This window comes from Acomys minous (assembly GCF_964271855.1).
Source record: "Acomys minous genome assembly, chromosome: 9".
Lineage (NCBI taxonomy): Eukaryota > Metazoa > Chordata > Mammalia > Rodentia > Muridae > Acomys > Acomys minous.
In genome coordinates this window covers 106,171,852-106,193,876 of record NC_140490.1, presented here as the reverse complement: position 1 = coordinate 106,193,876, position 22,025 = coordinate 106,171,852, and the positions used below count along the sequence as shown (strand labels likewise).

General features: G+C 36.4%; 1 long non-coding RNA gene across 1 annotated transcript in view; it reads left to right on the top strand.

Moving 5' to 3' along the window:
- Nucleotides 1-220: 220 nt before the first annotated feature.
- Nucleotides 221-22,025, top strand: part of LOC311604534 — a 161,060-nt gene continuing 139,255 nt past the window's right edge. The window contains exon 1 of the long non-coding RNA XR_014781546.1: nucleotides 221-304. This is a non-coding gene — a long non-coding RNA (uncharacterized lncRNA). The remainder of the gene's footprint in view (nucleotides 305-22,025) is intronic.

Here is a 22,025-nt window from a genome sequence, read left to right as displayed (position 1 = left end):
AAACATAATTTAAAAACTTTTTAAAAGTCAAAAGAAAAAGTATGAAAACAGTTCCTTGAGAAACTGGAAAGAGAAGAATATTTAAAATTTGCACAGTTGTCACAAGATTTGAGTTATAAGTATGAAGTGTATATATGACCTCTTTCTTAAATATATTTAAAATCAGTTTTCTATTTCAATCTACGAATGATCTTTTTTTTTTTTTTAAATCTCATTTTAGATATAAAAAAGAGGTTCAGGAAAGTGAAAATACCTAATCCAATTAGATGGCGATGGAACAAACACACTTTAATTTCATTCAAAGGTAATTTTGCCTTTATAATACCTGTAGTTAATTCAAATAGATTATGGTACTTTTCATGGTAGTGTTTTGAAAAATTTTACTCGTACTTTTTGTGGCTATGGTATTATATTTTCCAGTATATGTGTAGAAAGTCTAATGATCAAATCAGTGTAATTAACACCCCACCTCCAAAAATACTTACAGAGTAATTAGCACCCCCAGCTCTACAAATACTTACACTTTTATTTGTTTGGAACCCTCAAGCTATTCTCCTCCAGTTATTTGGAGATGTGTAATTAGCTACGTTAGCCTACTGTTGCACCGCTGTGCCGTAAACCTTAGGCCTATTTCCCAGCCTCTATGAATTACAGAACCTTGTGTTTGTCCCATCCCTGTTCCACCTCCCATTCTCCTCTCAATCTCCTGTCAATTGCTCCCCTCTCCGTTTCCATCAAGTCATATTTATTTCTTTTGTTAGTGATTGAGAACATGTGGCATTTGGCTTTCTGTGCACAATCCACAGTAATCCTGATGTTGAATTCCCTGAGATGTCTGTTGATTGAGGAATAGTGTTTTCAATAACAAAGATATATTATATGAAAAAAACTATTTTCAATAAAAGAAAAACATAGCTAAATCTGTAAAAGCACTCTGAAAAAAATAAATGCATATATTTGCAGTAGAAAAAAATTTTGGCATTAAAAGAGATTAAATACTTCCATTCATGTTAATATGCTTAACTGAAGCAATTCTATTAAGTTCCATTAGATATCTGGCCTAGAAGGAAACTGATATCTTTTCCATGATACTTGCTTTCTGGCCACACACATTCGGGGTGGGATGCTAAGCTAAGTATAACCAGCCTTTCTCTTTTTTTAGAACAGTGGTTCTCAACCTGTGGGTAGCGACACCTTTGGGGTCGAATCACTCTTTCATAAGAGTCACTTATCAGATATCCTGCATAGCAGATATTTACACTATGACTCATAACAGTAGCAAAATTACAATGAAAAGTAGCAACAAAATAATTTTATGGTTGGGGTGGGGGGGTCACCACAATCTGAGGAATTGCATTAAAAAGTCACAGCATTAGGAAAGTTGAGAACCAGTGCTCTATAGGGTTTGGAGTATAGATCAATGATGGGTTTCTTTTTTCTTTTTCTTTTTTATTTATTTTTGAGAATTTCGTACGTGATTATCGCATCTACCTCAGTCCTGTCCCTCCCTTGGCCATCCTAGTCCTGCTACCTACCCTCCTCCCTAAATCATGATTTCATATTAATCATTCTTTAAATGTCTATGTGCTTGTAACCTATTGAGGCTGTTTGCCTTTGTGCATACATACTTTGTGCAGGGCTGACCACACAGGATTACATAACTGGGAATTTGTCTTGGGGCAGACAGTTCTGCCCCCAGCAGTCACTGACTACTTGTGGCTTTTGATGTAGACTGAACCATTGAGTAGTTCCCCTGGCTTCATTGGCATGTCAGCTGAGTTGCCCTTATGCTGCTCTTGCTGCACACCATATTGCTGAGAGGCCACAGGTGCATTTTCTCTGTCATGTGTAGCCTTCCTCAGCTCTTCATAGTTACATGAAGACTGAGGCAGGCAGTTGTTAAAGCAGTTCTTCTGATTGGCAGAAACTATGTCAAGTCAGTAAGAGAAAATCAAGACAAATTGGCAGAAACTATGTCAAGTCAGTAAGAGAAAATCAAGACAACATACAAGGAAATGGAGACATAAGAATAAAAGGGCCAATTCTTAAGAGAAACTTGGAGGCCTATAACCTATAATATTGTCTAAACTCCTACTTTAAAAATACTCAATTTTGATGACACTATAGCCAAATTTCATATATTATCTGGAATTTTATGTTGCTGTACAGTATTTTTGGAAAGACCCAACTACACTTTGTTCAATTCTCAAAGTTTTTTTCATGGTAGGTTATGCCCTGATTCTCATTGTCAGAAGTAATGATGTGCAATACCTCTATTTTACTGCATGCAGCTAATACATTTTCTCTAGATTTTGTAGCCAGATGCTAAGGTGACCAATTTTCTACTGAGTTTATATCAAAATGAAAAACATGACAAAGGGTATTCCCAAGAGTAGTCAGAATTATTTCTTTCTCATACTAAAGACTTAAAAAAACATGATGCTAGCCTTTCACAGAAGCTACACAGGTGGATTAAAATACAAATTTTGGAAGAAAACATGAGGATTCAGCAGTGGATATTTATAGAAATAAATGAAACCAATTAAATAAAAGCAAGCCTATGTAAATGCAAGACTGAATGTTTAAGGAAGATATAGTTCATTTTTGGGGGTATTGGATACATATGCATATATATGTGTGTGTGCGGATATATATATGTATATATATTTACATATGAAAGATTCTACTGCCATTTTGTTTTCAGTTGTTTTGATGGAGAAACTGATAAAGTTTAAAATTTAGGATTAGTATATTTGATTCTGTTTCAAATGTAATCAAAAGTAAAATTTGAATTATTTATAATGAAATCATTGCATAGTTTATTGGTCATTATCTCACTTTAGCACAGTTATAACTTTATTTTCTTGCAAATACTTCTTGAAATTTTTCTTTTTAAATTCTTTTATGTAAAAGATACTTTGTGTTTTGAATCATTTGCTGTATTAGAATATGGATCAGTATGTAGTAAGTACTTATTAAAACTAAAAGAAATGTACACTAAATTTATTTTTAATTGATACATATGAACATAAAAAGCTGTGCATATATTGGGTAGCATGAGGCTTGCTGCTAATTGTTCAAATATTTTAGTACTTGAAAAGTATCTCATGCAAAAACCATGTTCATTGTTTCTTAGAATGACAAAAAATAGTTTTCTTGTTTACAATCTAAAAAAATCTGAAATTGTTTCATCATGGAATATATTTATGGAACTTACGGTTAAATTCAAGGAGAAAATTATAAAGGAAGGTAAAATTTTAACCAATTAAAAAAAATCTCTTATAATACTCCATTTTCATTTTCAATGTGTTTTGTATTTTAAGGAAGATATACTATTGTGGCTCTTTATGTATGATAAGAACAGAAGACTGAACCAGAATAGGTAGAAAATTATACTTAACAGTCTTAATTCCCTTGGGGTTATTTGTGTCAATCCAGTACAAGTTGAAGTTGACCAGTAATTTTGGCAATTCAGGTAGAATTATCATCACATGAGTTTGCTTGGTACCAGATGTCTAGATATTTAAAGAATTCCAATTCAGAAAAAAAAAAAAGATAACAAAATGATATTTAGCACATGCATGTCAGAGACCATTCTAAGTTAGTATGTACATAGCTAACTCTGTAGGTGACCAAAAGTGGTGGGAAAACATGTTGGCAGGAAAATGAAGCAATTTCATTTAGATTATAGTAAATCAACATTCTAGCAATTGTTCTTGATTACCAGAGTAAATCATAATAATCCTGTCTAAATGGAGTCATTTACTTGTCTAAATGATGAAATCATTTAAAGTGGCATAGAAGGATCATACCTTCCTGGCCTATTTTGTTTTCAGTATTTTACTTTCATATCAATATGACAAATTGATCTGAAACTGTTGACAAGTTAAGAAGAATGATGGCTTTTGGGAATGTCATATTTATTTTGGGGCCAAAATATCACCATGGATTTTTTTTTCTGCCTTAGAGGTTTTAGTGAACCAGACTAAAAACCATAAAACTTGAAAAGGGCAGCCAAAATCACTAAAATAAAAGTATACTATATACTTTGATGTATGCAGAGGCAGAGAAAGCTACTAATGTTTTCCTATCAAATTGAAGATGAAAATCGCAAAGTAAAGTATGTTTTTATCTTGTTAAAATATTAACGGGCAGACTGTGAATCTGTCTATGCATGTCATTTATACTCCGTTTCATAAAAACACTGGAGCAAATGCTTAAATAGCTTAAGAGTACTTTCAATAACTGTTCTTTGGAAGCTGTTCTGTGTAAGGCACAGTGTTATGCTTTGTGGGCAGTATATAGTTCTCTTAAATCCATGTCTTGCCTTAAATGGAATTTTATTTCCTTGGTGAGTTAACCAACATTACCTTAGCTCTTGGAAAGTCAGCTGATTTATGGCTGGGCTGTACTAATTGCCCATGGTGACTCATGAATATTCATGCACTTTGCTGTCTGTAATTGAGTTGTATGCTTACTGATGATCACTCAAAAGTGTTCTCTAGAGTCACCTTATTTGCTTTAGAAATGAGGTGATTAAATTATATTGTATTTTTGGGTCCTTACCATTGCTCCTTTATTCGGAGCAATTTGCTGTAAGATTCTAAATCCTAGTTGTACTCATTACTAAGTTATATCACTGCGAGAGACCATGATGTAAGGGAGCAAAGGAAAATGGCATCGGGGCAAAGTTAAGAGGAAACAAGACACACCTGTCTAGCCATTTGCTCGCATGGCTAAAATTTTGTGGAAGAGCAAAACCCCCTTGAGAAATAGCACATCTTGGTAACCCTATAGCTGCAAGGAAGATCCCGTTTACTTAAGTATTTTGAAGTAGGATGCATAGGCTTTGAGATTTTAAAACCTGCTTTATTTTTGTTTCTTATATCCCTTTCTCCTGTCATCACCCTGATCCCTTCCAACACCCTAACACCAGATGGGAGAGAAAGAAGGCTAGTGGAGAGAGGGGGCGTAGTTCTCCTTGGCTATATCCTGCTGTTTAGGGTCCTGTTTCCTCTTCTTCCTCTAGTCATAGATCTGATCTTTTAATAGTGTCCCAGATTTCCTTAAAGCTTTGTGCCTGGATTTTCCCCCCATTTTTTTTTTTTAGATATAACAACTCCTTTGACCAAAATCTCCACTTCTTTTATTTTGTCTTCAGTGCCTGAGATTCTCTTGCCCATCTCTTGTATTCTATTGGTGAGGCTTGCCTCTGTGGTTCCTGTTCCAATCCCGATGATTTTTCCAGTTTCCCCTAATTTGGGGTTTCCTTTGATTCTATTTCCACTTTTTGTACCTTGTCACTGTTTTATTAGTTTCTGTACCTTGGTTTGCTTGTGTTTTCATAGATTCCATTGATGGATTACTCTATCCTATTTAAGAATCTCTAGTACATTCATAAAGTCTATCTTGAAGTCCTTGTTCATGTCTTGCTCTATTGCTCTATTGTATTTCTGGAAGCCTCCTGTAGTAAGGTGGATGGCCCCTAGTGGAGACACGCTGTTCTGGCTCTTACTATGCTTTCAAGTTAGTGTCTGAGCATCTGGGACTGGGATAGTTGTAATCCTAGCTGCTGACATTTGGCCTTGTCTTTGTTGCGTGGGTGTTCAGGTCCTTGGTTTTTGTTTCACTTTCTGGTTCTTAGGAGTGTGCATTGCTGTGGGTTGCCTGGTAGAAAATGCTTCTGAGAATGCATCAGTTGTGGCTACTGGGAGTTCTAGGTAGAATGCGTTTCTTTCTGTCAAGAGCTGGCTTTTAAGGAATGTGTTTTTAATATATTCCTGAGCTACATATTAGGAATGGAGATGCACTAGGGGTAGGGTACCGAAGGAGTCCACAGGAGAGGGGAAAGCAGGCTGTGCCAGCAGGATAGTCATAGTCCCCTAGGAATGGGACAGAGAGGGAGGAGATGCCAGAGATAGGGTGGTGAGGAAGGACATGGGCAAAGATCTGCACGCCCAGCTGTTTCCATGCCTTGTAGGTTCTCAGGAAACTTGATGTTTCTATTACATTCAGAATTTAGACTAAAGTATGCATCTTTATCTTTTAAATATCAGGGAGCAGACAGCTTACCCGATTTGAAGATGTCCCTTACCAATGGCAAGTCACTTGATTTAAGCCTCTTCCATGCTTCAGTGGTCTTTGTTTCTTCTAGGAAATTTGCCTGGTTTCTGTTTCTTTTTCTTTCTTCCTTTCTTTCTTTCTTTCTTTCTTTCTTTCTTTCTTTCTTTCTTTCTTTTTAAGACAGTATTTCTTCGTGTTGCCTTGGCTGTCCTAGACTCACTTTGACCTGGAACTCAGAGATACACCTGCCTCTGCCTTTCAGATTGTTGGGAGTCCAGGTGTCTGCCCCTGGGCCAGAGTGCTGGTTTCTGTTTCCTTGTGGCTGCTTGGCTCATCACCTTTCTTCTAAACTGCTCAGTTTGAATGTCTAAGCAGATCCTCCTGTCTGAGAGTGACTCTCACCGGTTTTTACTATATACATGTTTGAGGAAGGAGGGGCCTAGGGAATCTGGTCAGTTTCATGAACTTCCTGGAGCGATTTCAAGTCAATGCTTTCTGCATTAACTAGCTTCTTTCAAGGGATGACTATTTTCAGTTCATGTTAGTACCAGCTGTTGTTTCACTTCTCTGTAAAATTCCTGTGTCTTAATGACCTTTCCTGTATGATAGATGGCTTTATTCTTGGAAAAGAAAAACCTGATACACAACAATACCATTGTTCTTCCCCCCCACCCCCCAGTATTTAATCTTTCTGTAGCTATCTGTATCAGTTTTTCCTTTTATAAGTATGAAGACCTTTACTTCCTTCCACCTTAGCCCTACCCACTGAGACCTTGTGTATTTATTTTGCATATATTATACCATTTTAAAGAGAAGTATGCTGGGGATTTGATTTAAACACATGTTAATGATAGGGAAATTGAAGAATAAAGATTTAAGTAAAGCAAAAACTTGAATAAGAGCAGGACAATAGTTTATGGGGATGGTGGTCACACCCTGTAATATTCAAGAACTCAGAAACGGAAAAGACAGAATGTTGTGTCTGAAAGAGAAAATTGGTTTGAAATGATAAGGATTGATATGGAAGATGAAACTGGATAGGTGACATTCTCTGGCGGATTGACTGACCAGAATCAGAAGAGTTGAGATTTAGAAGGAGGAAGAACTTTTGGTTTTTTTTTGACTATCAGAAAACAGCAAATGTTTTTCTGAGGTCTTAATAATCACTGCAGGGTCTTTCCAATCTTGAGATGTTTTTCTTCAAGCACTTGGAAGGTAATTTTGTGCTTAAAAGCTGCCCTATTAACGGAGCTATTATCTTACCTTCTTAATGCCCTAATCACCCATAAATTGAATTAAAAGCACTGGTTGCCAGATTTTCTTTTGGATTAATCATAATTACCCAGCAAATAGTTTTAAGAAATCATTAGGGTGCAAAAGTAGTATTTAGTTTGTATAGAGTGCTTTAATACCAGGTATCTTTATCACTCAGTTTTATCCCCTGCTGACCCTCTTTTTATTTTAGAACGACGTCATATAATTAGACCACAGAACAAGAAACATCTTGTAGCATCCATTGTGCCCAGGAGGTCCTTATGGCATCATTTCTATTTTAAAGTATAAAAAAGTAACTGGACTCTGTGAACTTTAAAACCTTAAACAATGAATTTTCTTAATCTAATCAATGCATTTGTTATTTATGTTCCTCCCCAGGTATAATTTCATATACAGACTTATTTAAGAGCAAGCTTTATAAAGGAGTTTGTATTAAGGCCTGGCACAATTTTATTAGGTTTACTTTGGGGAAGTGTTTTAGTTGCTCTTGAAGAATCCATTCTTGAAAAACAATGTTTTCTGGCAAAACTTTAAAATTAACATAATATTTTCTTTTAAGGAGTTTCACAGAAAATACATTTTTATAAGAGAGATTTATTAGATATTGAATAGTGAAATATGTTTTGAACAGTAACACTCTGTTTGAGACCCTAATGCATTTTAATATACAAACATATCTGTTTTATGTTTCTCCACTAGTGACTAATCCATTATATGCTTTCAGAATTTTAAATTAAACTAAGCTCACTGGAAGTATTACAGTTTAGTTTTGTATTAAGTCTAAAATGTAGATACTATCTTCAATCCAAGGTAAGTAAACTACTTATCATACTGAGACAACTTTGATAAAGCTATACAGTAAGTTACATGCAGAAAGAGCCTAGATAGTCTATCCTATTAAACAAAATTGAGGAAGGAATCTTTAACTGTAGATATGTATTAAGAGGTTAATAGGATGTACATGAAAGAATTTTATGAGACAAGGCTGGAAGCTTACAATTAAACCCACAGTGGAGAGTCTAAAAGTGTAGTTTGAGAGAAATAAAGGACGATTCAGAGAGGAAATATTTTTCAATATGAGTCGAACCAAAAGGAGGTGGTTTAGTGGAGGCTCAGAAATGTTGAGAAGTGGGAATGTGAGATCAGGTTTTCTGAGTACTGCAACTGTAAAGAATAAGCTGATAACCAAAAGGCAGCCATGACATTTATTAGTAATGGTTATAATTGCTATTGCTATTCACTGTTGTTTCAGAGAAATAGCAAAGCTGAAAGCATAGTGCGAGTCAGGGTAGAGTGGGAGATAAGGGAACATTTAAGTATTATGAAAAGAGAAGAAAACATTAGGGGTTTGCTTCGAGGATATACAAACCTCATGGGAGGGAAGTTTGTTTTATTTTTAGAGGGTAGATCTTCCAGAACATCTGTCTGCTGGGAATTAGAGGATGTTTATGCTTAAGAGAGATGATGAGTAGAATTTACGGAGATTGTAAGAGCCGGAGCATTGGGTATCTGTTGGAAATCAGTATTTCTAGGACACTATTATTAAGGTGCACACAAGGACTCACAACAGTTATGACTGGATGTATAATACTTCCTCGAGGTCACATCACCCCAAACCCTAGCATGGACAGAGGAGGCTATAGTGGAATTCCACGCCAATCTGAGGAGCTACTCACAGTTAATGGCTGCTGGGAGAGAGAGAGTCAAGTTTCTGTAGGGATGCAAGCCACAAGAGGCCACCCATACTCCAGTAGATGGTCCAATACCTATGTACATATAAGTAGCATGAAATTGACTCTGCGGCATTAAATAATAACAAGAAAGGGACATGTGAAATTGGGGTGTTGGCAGTGGGAGGCAGGGAGAGGGGAGGAGCAAGGAGGGAAAGAATGAGGGTGGATTGGATCCAAACACATTCTATGCATTATGGATATTAAAATACTAAATTAAAAAGATTGAAATATACCTGAGAATAGCCTTAGTTGTCTTGTATAGGGAGTTTTTTCCCTTCTGAGAAAATCAAACAAAACAGACACAAAACTGAAAATGCCGAGGTTCTCTTCTCTAAATAGGTTGAACATTTATACCTGATTCCACTTTTTGTTGTATTACTCATTTAGAAGAAGGCTTCCAAGATGCAGTGTTAAGGAGGATGAAAATATCTCTGAGGCCAAATACACTTTGATGAGCTCATACAGGCTTAATCTTCTCCTGAGCATGCAATGTTTGCCCGCTACAATCTAATTAAACTAGAGGAAAAAGGGGGGAGACCTGAGAGGAGGAGGCGATGGGGACTGGTGGAAAGAGAAGAGAAAGGAACAAAATCAAGGGAGGCAACTTGTATTCCAACGAGCTCACTGTAAGCAATCAAAGGAAAACACATGCAGCATCCACTTTGAGATGTTGAAAGGCAAACTGTTTCCTCTAGTCTGATTTCTCTGTGTGGAGGAGAGGCCGATGAACCCCTGGTGAAAGGTACTGACATATGTTAAACATCAATGGATCAGGGAGATGATACTGTTTAGAAGGTACAAGATGTTGCCTACCAAAGGTTCTTACTAATTCTAGGACTCTGGATCTGAAAATATTTTAGGCTGAGTAAATTTGTGTGTGATTTTCTGCAGCTGTGGTATTACACTTGGGTGGGCTTGGCAGAGGGGGTGGGTGGGTGGGTGGGTGGAAAAGCCAGGTGGAACTTATAGCGTAAACCAGGTGTACTAAAAGGGAACGTGGATTTTGTTTATGAAGAGGATAAAACATGGGTGTGTGCCAGGGCATGCGGAATGCTGGTGACTGAGAAGCACAAGATGCAACTGTAGATATTGGGAAATGAGGGTCAACAGGTAGATGATTGATAGACGTATGATAGAATAAGTAATATTGAAGAAGAATAGAACAAATACAGGGAGGTATTAATAGACGCAGTCGTGGGACCTCATGTACTCTGTTTACCTATACTGTGGTCCTTACAAAACTTGAGCAAGAAAGATACAGAAGAGAGAGCTGAAGAGAAGGGATTTATTGGAATTAAAAGGGTTGTGAATGACCCAGGATCCAGGCACCTGCCTAATTCTAATCTTCTTATCTAAACACCTGTTTGAAGTTCAGAAGCCAGGGGGATGGTGACACCACTGATGGCGATAGGGAAGTAATGGCTTTGTGTGAAGAGGGTGGGTGATAAGGAGGCCATGGCAGATCTCATCTTGCTGTGGTCAAGCATTCATTCTTCACAGATTTTTACTGCTTTCCTTCTATACTTACAAATCACTATATGTGTTTTCAAGTATTCCTTGTACATACAAAACAGATGGGATCTGTCCAAGGAAATGTAAATGTCAACCTCCCCCCCCCAAATACTCTTCAAATAAATCCCTCGGTTCATATTTATTTCTCTGAGCATAAATTAGTGGCCTGTCACAGCTGACATCTGCAGGAAATTACTGTGAAGCCACACTTCTTCCTCAGCATGATTTAGTAGTAGTTGTTGCTTTTCATAACACATTGGGGAAGTATGCTTTTCTACATGGCATGTTAGTACTTTTTTCCTCATGCTTATTTTTCCTGTGACTTGTTTTGCTTTTTCCCTAACCCGTTCTTGTTTTCTTTTCAATTTTCTTCTAAATACACAGCAATGCTTTTTCTAAAGTAGTAATTTCACATCCAAAATTAAACTTCCGTGTGCCTCGGGGTACCTTTTAAAAGTATATCTCCTGTGATGTTTTATGTAGATGAATATTTTATCACCCTTTGCTGAAATGAACAGGGAGAGTTGTGTCCATTCAAGTAATAAATTTATACAACTCTAGGAAAGAACAAGACAAAACCAAAATAACCCAGAGGCACTTGGAAATACTGGAAGGAAGGTGATTGTCAGAACTGGGTAGAACATTGTGAGACAAGCTCTCATGTTTCTCCCAGTAAAAGTTCCCTGACATCATGTGAAAAGCAAAAATATCCTTGATATTTTCCTTGAAATACAGAAAATCTACTTGTTTTGAAATAACACCTAAGCATATTTGAAATCCTTTGGCCTCCTATGAATTTAATAATTCTGTAAATATCTTTATTATGCTTTAATTGTGATTTTAGAGAATATTGAATATAATATTTGACCCGATGTAAAATTTTTCACAAAATAGTGAGTAATCATTTTTCCTCTGAAACTCTCCTGTGTGGCTATATATTATTCAATAAAGCATTTTTATGCTTGTATTCCTTAGTGACACTTTTTCTGATTGTTATTAATTGTTCCACATTTCCAGCATGTAATGACAATTTATGACTAGATAACCATTGTTTGCATATATTGTCAAGATAAAATGTGAAATGTTTAATAGGTGATCATAATATGCATAGAGTTAATGAATGTATGGATGGATATAACATACTAAAACAAGATTTACATATGCTACACACACACACAATATTGATATGGGAGCAGAAGAAGAAAAGATAAAAATCTAAGTTCCCAAAGCTCCAGGCTTAAAACACATGTTTGTACATTTTCCTCTTTTTTTTTTTTTTTTTTGCAGTTTATGGATCAACAGGAAATGATGCTTCCATTTTGAATTACATTGTCTTTATTTTATGATACAAATTTTACTAAATCTCCTCAAAGAAATGATTTTATTTGATTTATAAAACAGAAATTTCATGTAAAACAGAGTTCCACAATTGAACTTTATCTTTCTAATTGCAAGTATTTCAGTGTGATTTTATCACAACTGAAAAATTGTTTTGTGCCATATTTCTGGGAATGGTTCTTATATTCTGGAAATTTTTACAATGTGACTTTTAGGTATTTTTTTTCTGCACAGGAATAAATTGATCTACATATGATATGATTAGCCTATGAATAGCATGTTATAATTTATTTTGTTTTTATTTAGTATCTTTAGACTTATGATGTATCCAAATCACAATTGTACTCCTGTGATGCATGTAAGGTTTTTTTGGTTTTTTTTGGAAGTGCACTAGTTTCTTTCCTTTGTGTGAAAATGACATTAAATGTATGACTTTTCTGTTCAGACCTCAGTCATTCTAAATTACATACAATCTGAACTCTAAAATTAGAATGTCAGGTACCTGTAATTAAACTGTGCCTGTATGCTTTAAATTGTTTTTTGTAGTACTATTACCATACCTGTATTTAGAGGCAATTACAGGCAAAGGGAGAGAAGATATAGAATATGAGGCTGCCTTCTATTTTTTTCCTTTTTTCTTTCAGCCTGCTCTTTTGATCTCACAAAGCAGAGAGCATAGGGGAAGGTTTGGTCAGGGCATGGTATGGTGCGCCTTGTCTCACTTACTTAAACCTTGCTTTCTACCTGCATCCTGTTTATGGGAATAAAATTTGTACAGCTGTCATATAAAAACACAGTATTGGGAGTCCTCAAAAAATTAAAACCTTTAACTAATATCTGGTATTGCAATTGCCTGCAAGGTGTTTCCTGAGCCTTAGGTGTTGTATATGTTATCAACTGGGTTGTCCAGTGGTTTCTCTGGAGTTCGATGAGTCTCAGTCTACTGGAAGAAGAAGCTTCATTGGTGGGAGGTGATTACTATATTTATCAGTAGTTATAAGGATAATTTTTTCAAAAGCAGTTTGGAACTGCTCTGGTTTAAGAAAGCAGGAGTAGATTTTCATCAAATACCCATTGCCTTGTTAGCTATGGTTGCTTGGCTACGTTTACAGTGCCAGACATGCATTCTTTCCTGTTGAGTCAGCCTGCAGTCAAATTAGACAGCTGCTGGTTATCAGCGAGATATAAGAGCCACTACTTAACTTTTTCAGATAAAGTGGCCTCCGTTGCGGCTCATAGGCATAATGGCCGGGTAGAACTGTTGATTGCGTTCCCTCCTTTTTTTCTAACTTCAACATGGCCTCCTGCCACTAGGAGGGCTAGTCTTCCAGGAGGATGCGCCCCACTCTGATCCAGCTGCAATCCTCTGAGACTCTTGTCCAGAGTGTGTAGTGTCTTCAGTAACAGGGAATCACCTGTGACTTCTCTACTATCCATTTTTAATAGATAGAATTACACGGCTTGGTAAGAATTCCAATTGGATATTTCTGAGGTCCAGCACCTAGTTAAGGAGCTATTGGAAGCTGATGGCTGTTAGGGAAGGAAGGTCATCTTTCTTAAGGGTTTATATTTTGGTAGGTTGCCTATGTTCCAGTGGATAACCAACCCATCTCACATGGACAACACTAATTGGGTTATAAGGAAAAACGAAAAAAAGAAATAACAAAAACCAAAGAAGCGGCCATGAGGGTGGGAGGGAGATGTATTGTGGGTGGAGTTGGAGGGAGGGAATGTGGAGTGGCTGTGAGGAAGATACGTTATACACATGGATGAAATTTTCAAAAAACAAAATATAGAAAATAGCTATAGTAAAATATTCTTGGTTTTTATAATAAAGAAATAATGAATTTTGAGGAAGTAGATACACTTATCTTGATTTAAAGATTAAATAGCATATATACATATACAGAGACATGACCTAGAGGTGGCTGAAAGCTTCAGCCATTTGCCCCTGACTATCACTGTGACAGTATCATAGCTTTGGGAAAAAAAAAAACCAAGGTTTTCTAATAGTTTTTGAAAATAAAAACTAAGAACATGAAATGCGGTTTCTGCCGAATGAGTTCTTCTTTTGCACCATTTCAGTTAGTTTTCTCATTGCTGTGTCAAAAAATCTCCAACAGAAACAGTTGATCAGAGGAGTGGGTTTGGGCGAACGTGCTTAGTGAATGTGGCCCATGGAAGAGCAGGCACAGTAGAGTGTTTCACCCATGCTGTGGGGACTCGTGGCTGCTGCTCACCTGAAGAAAACCGGAAACCAATGAGCTTGGGCTTCAACCAGAATTTACAGCTCTCAAAACCCGATTCCTGCTCACCTACTTTTGCCAATCAGTCTGTATTTTCTGAAGGTTCCATAGGCTCTCTGAACATCAGCATGGGCTGGGAAACAGATACTCAAACCATGAACCTGTGCAGGACATTTCAGATTTAGATGGCGGCACCACCAATTAACAAAAATGTCATAAGTTGAGCCACAGCATCAGGGAAAAGTCCTTCTGTGGGTATTTTCATTTTATGCCTTGTATTTTATATCTTCTCTGTAAAAATCTAAACGAGGAACATATGGATACATTGAAATTATGTTGTTTGTGCAAAAAAATCTCAGTTTTAGCAAGACTAATAATTTATGTCTCCAAGCGAAACTTGTATCATATGGAGAAATATCTAAATGACACATGAATTGTAGCAAGGGATCTATGATATTTATTTCATAGTATCTTCTTCATATCTCAATAATGTGATTTCATTACCATAAACCTCTATCACAAGTCATATTTCAAATGGTCATAAGAAGTAGCTATTCTCAACCATGAAACCATTAGTAATAAGTAAATTGTGTTCAATTCTATGGAGGCTAAATTTTAAAAATGCAAGGAAGAAATTAGAAACACAGCAAGCACTCTTTGTCCTCATTCATTTAATGCTAAGAATTTTTCATTTCATTAAAGAAAAGACAGTAATGTCATTTTCTATTGCATACTCTTAGTTTTGCCTGTAATTTGTGTTAATGTTAACTTTTCCTGTCATGTGTTTCAGTGTGAATTTACTCTAGTAGGCAACACACACACCCACTCACACACAAGTCACATCTTATAATCATCAGTGGTACATGTATTTTTTAATGGACTTTTTCTTACCTAAATGACATCTTCAGTTCCATCTTTGATATTACTAAATGTTTGCTTTCTTTTCTAGAGAGGTGGTATCACAGTGTCAGGGCCGCTAAATCCCGCACTGTCAGATTGTTTGCTGCAGACTCAAATGACAATTCTTTGTCAAATGCGTGCATATAAAATTTAATTATGGCTAACATGCTTGGTATTCCTCTTTCTTGAATCAGCCAAACATGTTTGCCCATAGATCTTTATACTTGACTTGTAGGTAGCAATTTCTCCTGATGCTTCTCTATATTTTCTGTGAACACAAACTCTGTGCGAGCCACTTAGTGAGAACAAGTATAGTGTGGGAAGACGAAAAGTGCCCTAAAACATCTAGGAGATCATATGCATGTATCTTCTACTGTCAGTAAATGACATAAGACAAATTCTGGCAAGATCCTGTTTGTATGTTTGTTTGTTTTGGGTTCTTGAAAACAGAACATATAAACAATAGTGGTCTAAGTGTCACCTGCTTTTCTGATTATAGCCGACAAGAGAATTTAGTTTAGATAAAAAATTTCCATACTTGTAACATAAGAAACTGAGACTCAAAAAGTGACATATCTTGACCTAAGGGATAAGCTTTCTGAAGAGTCCTGATTATAAGTTTTAGAAATGAAACACAGTTACTTTTCCTCTGTTTCCTATTCCTTCTACCATACTAGTATATATATATATATATATTTTTTTTTTTTTTTTTGAGACAGGGTTTCTCTGTTTCAGTCTTGGCTGTCCTGGACTCTCTTTGTAGACCATGCTAGCTCAGAACTCACAGAAATCCACCTACTTCTGTTTCCTGAGGGCTGGGATTAAAAGCATGTGCCCACCACTGTCCAGCTCTGATTATCATTTTAAAAATAATTTGTGTTTAGTGTTTTAGAATAACAAATAATTTTGATTTCAAATTATTATAAACAAAATTATGTATGATTATTGAACATAATCACTCACATTTATCATAAATAAGAATGATCCCTAAAATACATTCCACATATGAAGCCAAAGATCAATCAATGTCATCAAATGCTAGCGTGAAGTTACTTTCTGTGTTAAGGAGGAAGTCTGGCAAGCCCCACAAGGAAGCACAGTGGTACCCAACTGAGGTCTGACTTAATGTAATCAACAGCTTTGAAAAGAAGGAAAAATTCTCACAATGTCATTAACTGTTACTTAAGGCCATGCTTGCATGCCTTCTGAAATCAGTTTGTGTGTCTCACCAGTGGCATTTGTCCCAATTTGTGGTGAACACTACATAACATCTCACCTAGCAAATCACCTCATAGAGTTGTAGGAGTCTCAGGATACACAACGGAAAGGCCACCAGCAACATTAACAATGATCAACACTACTTCATCCGCATGTTAGCCACTAATGTGTCTCTTTTGTTACAGAAAATATATATTCTTGTGCAGACATTGGTATCCACATTTCATTGATGAATTAAAAAGATTCATTTACTAGAAGACACCTAATTTGTTTAGATTGTACATCTCTAGAGAGTGTATGTGTCATTATAATGCCAATGTGTATATTGCTCATATATAATATTACACAAAGATTTGTAATAATGTTATGTCTCTTCAGTTCTTTTCTTGACTACTGGGGCTTTATATGGTGTGTATAGATTCCTTTAATCAGTTTTACATTGTTCTGGCTTTATACTGCCTAATTATATATATATTATTTTACATACAGAAATAATAAGAACATAGATACAAATATTTATTTTTAATTTTCTCTCTCTGTATATTTGTGTGTGCATGTGTGTGTATGTGTGTTTGTGCATGTGTGTGTGTGTGTGTGTGTGTGTGTGTGTGTGTCACACTCAGAGAATGTGAGGTCATAGGAAAATTTTCCGGAATTATTTCTCTCCACCTTGCTGAAGAAAGGCCACATGTGTTTTTCTGTAGTGTTGTGTCTACCAGTCTGTGATGATGGTGCTTGCCTATGATGACCCTAACTCCACATCTCATTTCTCCATAGGCATGAAATTATGGCAGATGCATACCAATACATCTGGCTTTTCTACACAAAACTTACGTTGTCAGCCTTTCACAGCATGCACTTTGTACCCATTGAGCTGCCTTGCTGGCCTAGATATATATTCTTATCCATCCATCTATCTATCTATCTATCTATCTATCTATCATCTAACTTGCTATCATTTGTCTATCTATTTTTGGTGATTTTTGTTCCTTCAAAATTTCATGTATGCACACTCTGTACTTTGGTCCCTCTATTTTCCTTCTTCTCTTATGATACTTTTTATCCCTACAAATCCCTTTCTTCTCTTTGTTGTTTTTGGATTTTTTTTTTTGGTGTTACATACATGTAATTAAGGCCATATGTGTGTTCCTGAGTTTGAGACTATGTGAGCCTGCTGGACTCATCAGTAGAGACAAAGCCGGATACTATATATACCCTGTTACAGAATCTGTTGGCTGCCAACAGACCAACACTATGTGCTAGAGCCCTGTGAGTCCCTTTCTTTCCACATCTATTCTGTGGACCCACTTCTCTCGTATGCACAGCTACTCTGAGTTTATGGTTGCCATGGCTTTGGTGTGCTTAGAAGACTAAAATCCATTCCCCTACTCACTGGCCTCTTGATCTTACATTCCTTATGCTCTTCCCTCAGCAATGTTCCCTGAATCTTAAGGGGTAGCACGAATGCCATCACTATGGCTAAACTCTAATTTGTTCTCTATTCTCAGCATGTTGTTGTTATGTGTCTCTGCATTTATTTATTTTTTGTATTACAGACAGAGGCTTCTCTATTTAAAGTTGAGGGTAAACTTTGTGTGCATAAACGGATTTTTTTTAAAGGGGTGGTTTTATGCTATATTTACTCTGCTAAACATCAATCTTTGGTTTTCTCCAGCCTCTAAGACCTCGTCAGTATGTATTTTAGATACGATCTACACTATTAGGCATTGTCCCTAACACAGTCATGCTATCATTACAATAATAAGCATACCTTGCGCAGCGTGTCGCATTTGTAGCTTTTAGAGTTCACAACTGGATTAAACTCTGGGTGCTATTACTGCCCCACAATGTACAGAAGACCATAATATACATAAAAACAAGCAAGCAGAAGGGAATCTTGTAGTTTAGTTCCAATTTAATAATATATTTAAGGTGTCTGGTATCATAACTGTATCGTATTATCAGTTAGTTTTTGGGGAAATCAAGAGAAATCAACATGGATAAAATTTTAATAACAAACTACAGGTATCTAGACTCACTGAGCCCATGAACCAAGCCCTCTTTTTGTCTTGCTTTCCTGAATTTAAACTGTTCAATCCAACACTGATTTTGTTTTTAATCAATTGTTTACAAACAAGCATTCTGAGACTCTGATGACCTTGTTTTACAGATGTTTGTAAGCTTTATTTGGAACATGAGTTTATACAGTTGGGTAAAGTCCGTTTGATTCACAAATGTTATATCTCAATATTAGGACCTCAGATGAAAGGAACCATTATATAGGACTATGTGGGTAGAGAGATGGTTCTTCCTTCAAGTTCCTTTGAATGCCAGTGCTCTTCTGCTTTCTTCTCCTAGAGAAAAATTTTTAATTGTGCCCTGGGGCATTGGATATTATCCCTGGAGTTTACTCCACATGGGATGAGTCAAAGTTACAGTGAGGAGCTAGTGCCATGTGTATAGAAAGCATATTAAATCTGTATATAGTGACTGTTGCCTTTGAATTATGCTACCACCACTTACATGCATTGCTTTCTGGAACAAGTTATTTAACCCAGTAAGATCAATTCCTAATAAGTGAAGTAGGGCTGGAATTACGTTTGTTAATGATTGAATAAGATAAATCCTGTTAAATATATCGTGTAAGTAGGATTGAATATTAATGATTATTAAAGGATCCTCCATTGAGTCTTGAGATGCCTCAATTTGTTCACGAGAATGTAATGCTTTGAATCTTAAGCACCAGGCATCATCTTGCTGGTCTGCTCTTTTCAAGTCTCTTATAGTGAGTCTTTAATTCAAGATCATATTATATATATGGTTATTTCTATATGTTTATATGAATGAGATTTATACATCATTATGGTAGATATTATGAGTCTTTTATTCATGTATTCTTAAGGCATATAAGAGCCTTTGACAAAATCTTACACCCCTTTATGATGAATGTCTTGAAGAGATCAGGCATACAAGGCCCATATCTAAACATAGTAAAGGCTATATACAGTAAGGCAATAGCCAACATCAAATTAAATGGAGAGAAACTCAAAGCAATTCCACGAAAGTCAGGGACAAGACAAGATGGCCCACTCTCTCCGTATCTCCTCAACATAGTACTTGATATTCTAGCCAGAGAAATAAAATATCTAAAGGCAATCAAAGGGATACAAATTGGACAGGAAAAGTCAAAATATCGCTATTCTCAGATGATATGATAGTATCCATAAATGACCCCAAATATTCTACTGGGGAAATCCTACAACTGATAAACACCTTCAGCAAAGTAGCTGGGTCCAAGATTAATTCATACACAGTGTAAATGTGGATTTCTGGGTTTGCTCTTCCTGCTGATAACAAACCTTATTTCTCTCCCCTATGCCCTTGGTACATGAGAAGCCTGGGTCATATGGAATTCAGTGTGAGGTCTTTTGGTATTGAGAAATTCAGTTTCAGTTTTGGAATTCAATTACTTCATCTAAGCTCACTAGGAAAGACAATTTGAAATAGAATCATGCAAATCATTTTTTATTGAATACCATGTGGTGCTCCTGGTTTATCCTTCACTGGTCATATGGTCATAAGGGAGAGATTTTGAGAAGTCTGGTGAATGTCTTGCCATTTAAAAAAAAGACATGTCATCAGAGAAATGCAAATCAAAACGACACTGAGATTCCATCTTACACCCATCAGAATGGCTAAGATCAATAACTCAACTGACACCTCATGCTGGCGAGGGTGTGGAGAAAGAGGAACACTCCTGCATTGCTGGTGGGAATGCAAACTAGTACAACCACTTTGGAAAGCTATCTGGTGCTTTCTCAGAAAAATGGGAATAGGGCTTCCTCAAGACCCAGCTATTCCACTCCTTGGAATATACCCAGAGGATGTACTACCACACAACAGGGACATATGCTCAACCATGTTCATAGCTGCCTTATTCATAATAGCCAGAACTTGGAAACAACCTACGTGTCCCTCAACAGAAGAATGGATAAAGAAACTGTGGTACATTTACACTATGGAATACTACTCAGCTATTAAAAACAAGGAATTTCCAAAATTTGTGGACAAATGGATTGAACTAGAAATTGTCATAATGAGTGAGTTCACACAGAAGCAAAAAGAGCTAAATGGTATATACTCACTTATATCGAGACACTAGCCCAAGGTGTACGTCCCCATGAAAAACTGTACCTACCAGAATAATGGGTAAGAGGGGAGGACATCCTATTGAAACTTTAGGTGTGAGAAGCCTGGGAGAAAGAGGAAATGGAAGGATCCAGTGGGTCCTGGAAAACTACAGGCGAGTCTGGGCCCTGGGGTCCTCCGCAAACTGTGGCAACAGCCAAGGAAAAAATAGGCAGTAAAAACCTTGAACCCCTACCCGGACTAGCCGATGGACATTCTCCACTGTTGAGTGGAGAAGAAGATCTAACTCTCACACAAACTCTGGTGCCCCATATTTGATCAGGTCCCTTGGATGGAGATGCCTGGTGGCACTCAGAGGAAAGATAATAGGTCACCAAGGAGAGACTTGATACTGTATGAGCATATTCAGGGGGAGGAGATCCCCCTCAGACACAGACATAGGGGAGGGGAGTAGGGGGGGAAGTGGGAGGAAGGGAGGGATGGGAGGATACATGGGATGGGCTAACAACTGAGATGTAATATGTATAAATTAATAAAAATGTATTAAAAAAAAAAAAGAAAGAAAAAAAAATAAAAATAAAAAAAAAAAAAGACATGTGTTCCTGCTATGTTAGCATGAAGAACCAGTTTACTTAAAATCTCTCTAAGCTGTGGCATCTGCAATTTCTCCCATAGTCCATGTGATACCTAGCAGTCTCTTAGTCAAAATACCCCACTTCAAGCCAGAATCACATATTCCCCTGTTCTTTAATCTTGTGTCATGCTCAGTCTTCTGTGTATGTGAATAATAATTATCCATCATTCTGCATTATATTATTGCCTCTCCTGTGCCATAAATTCTTAGTCAATTTTCCCTCTGAGTACTTTGTACCCTTGTGCACTTTCCCGTTCTTGGGTAAATTGGAAATCTTCGCTTTCCATCTGTACAGCATTCTCCTATAAACAAAATCACCCTAGTAACTCATTAGTTTTAATAGAAAAATCACACCAATGATTTATATTTATTTAGAATGTTAAACAGCATGACCCTCAAGACTTTATTTTTATCTTGGGAGATTTACAACATAGTATTTGCCATAATAATTTGCTGCAATATTACATTTGGTATTCACTGTTTGATTTCTGCTATTTATTTCTCATTAGTTAACCGGTTAAATCACAAAATGTCTGTATTTTCACACTGTAGTTTATCACTGTGAAGGTAATAAAATTTGGTATAAAATCTGTTGCTAATTTCAGTGTTACCCTTTCATCTTTAATACTTAGCTAACAAGAGTAACATTCAGATGCAGGAATATTCAGGTTCTATGTACATTAAATTAAGTAAACTATGTTCAACACACGTTTAATATCATTTGTACGTAATATATGCATATAAAGGTGAAAGTACTGAGCATGTTTTGTTATCATTTACTATATATTCTAGCTGAATGTCTCAAACTGATCTAATAAGACTGGTTGCAAAATAGCAAGCAGTATTCTGAATAATTTAATTTTATATTTTATAAATAACTATTTGAATCTTTAGAGCCTAACTTAAAGTTTAAATACCACATCATATAATAAAACAAAGAATCTCCTTTACGGTTTT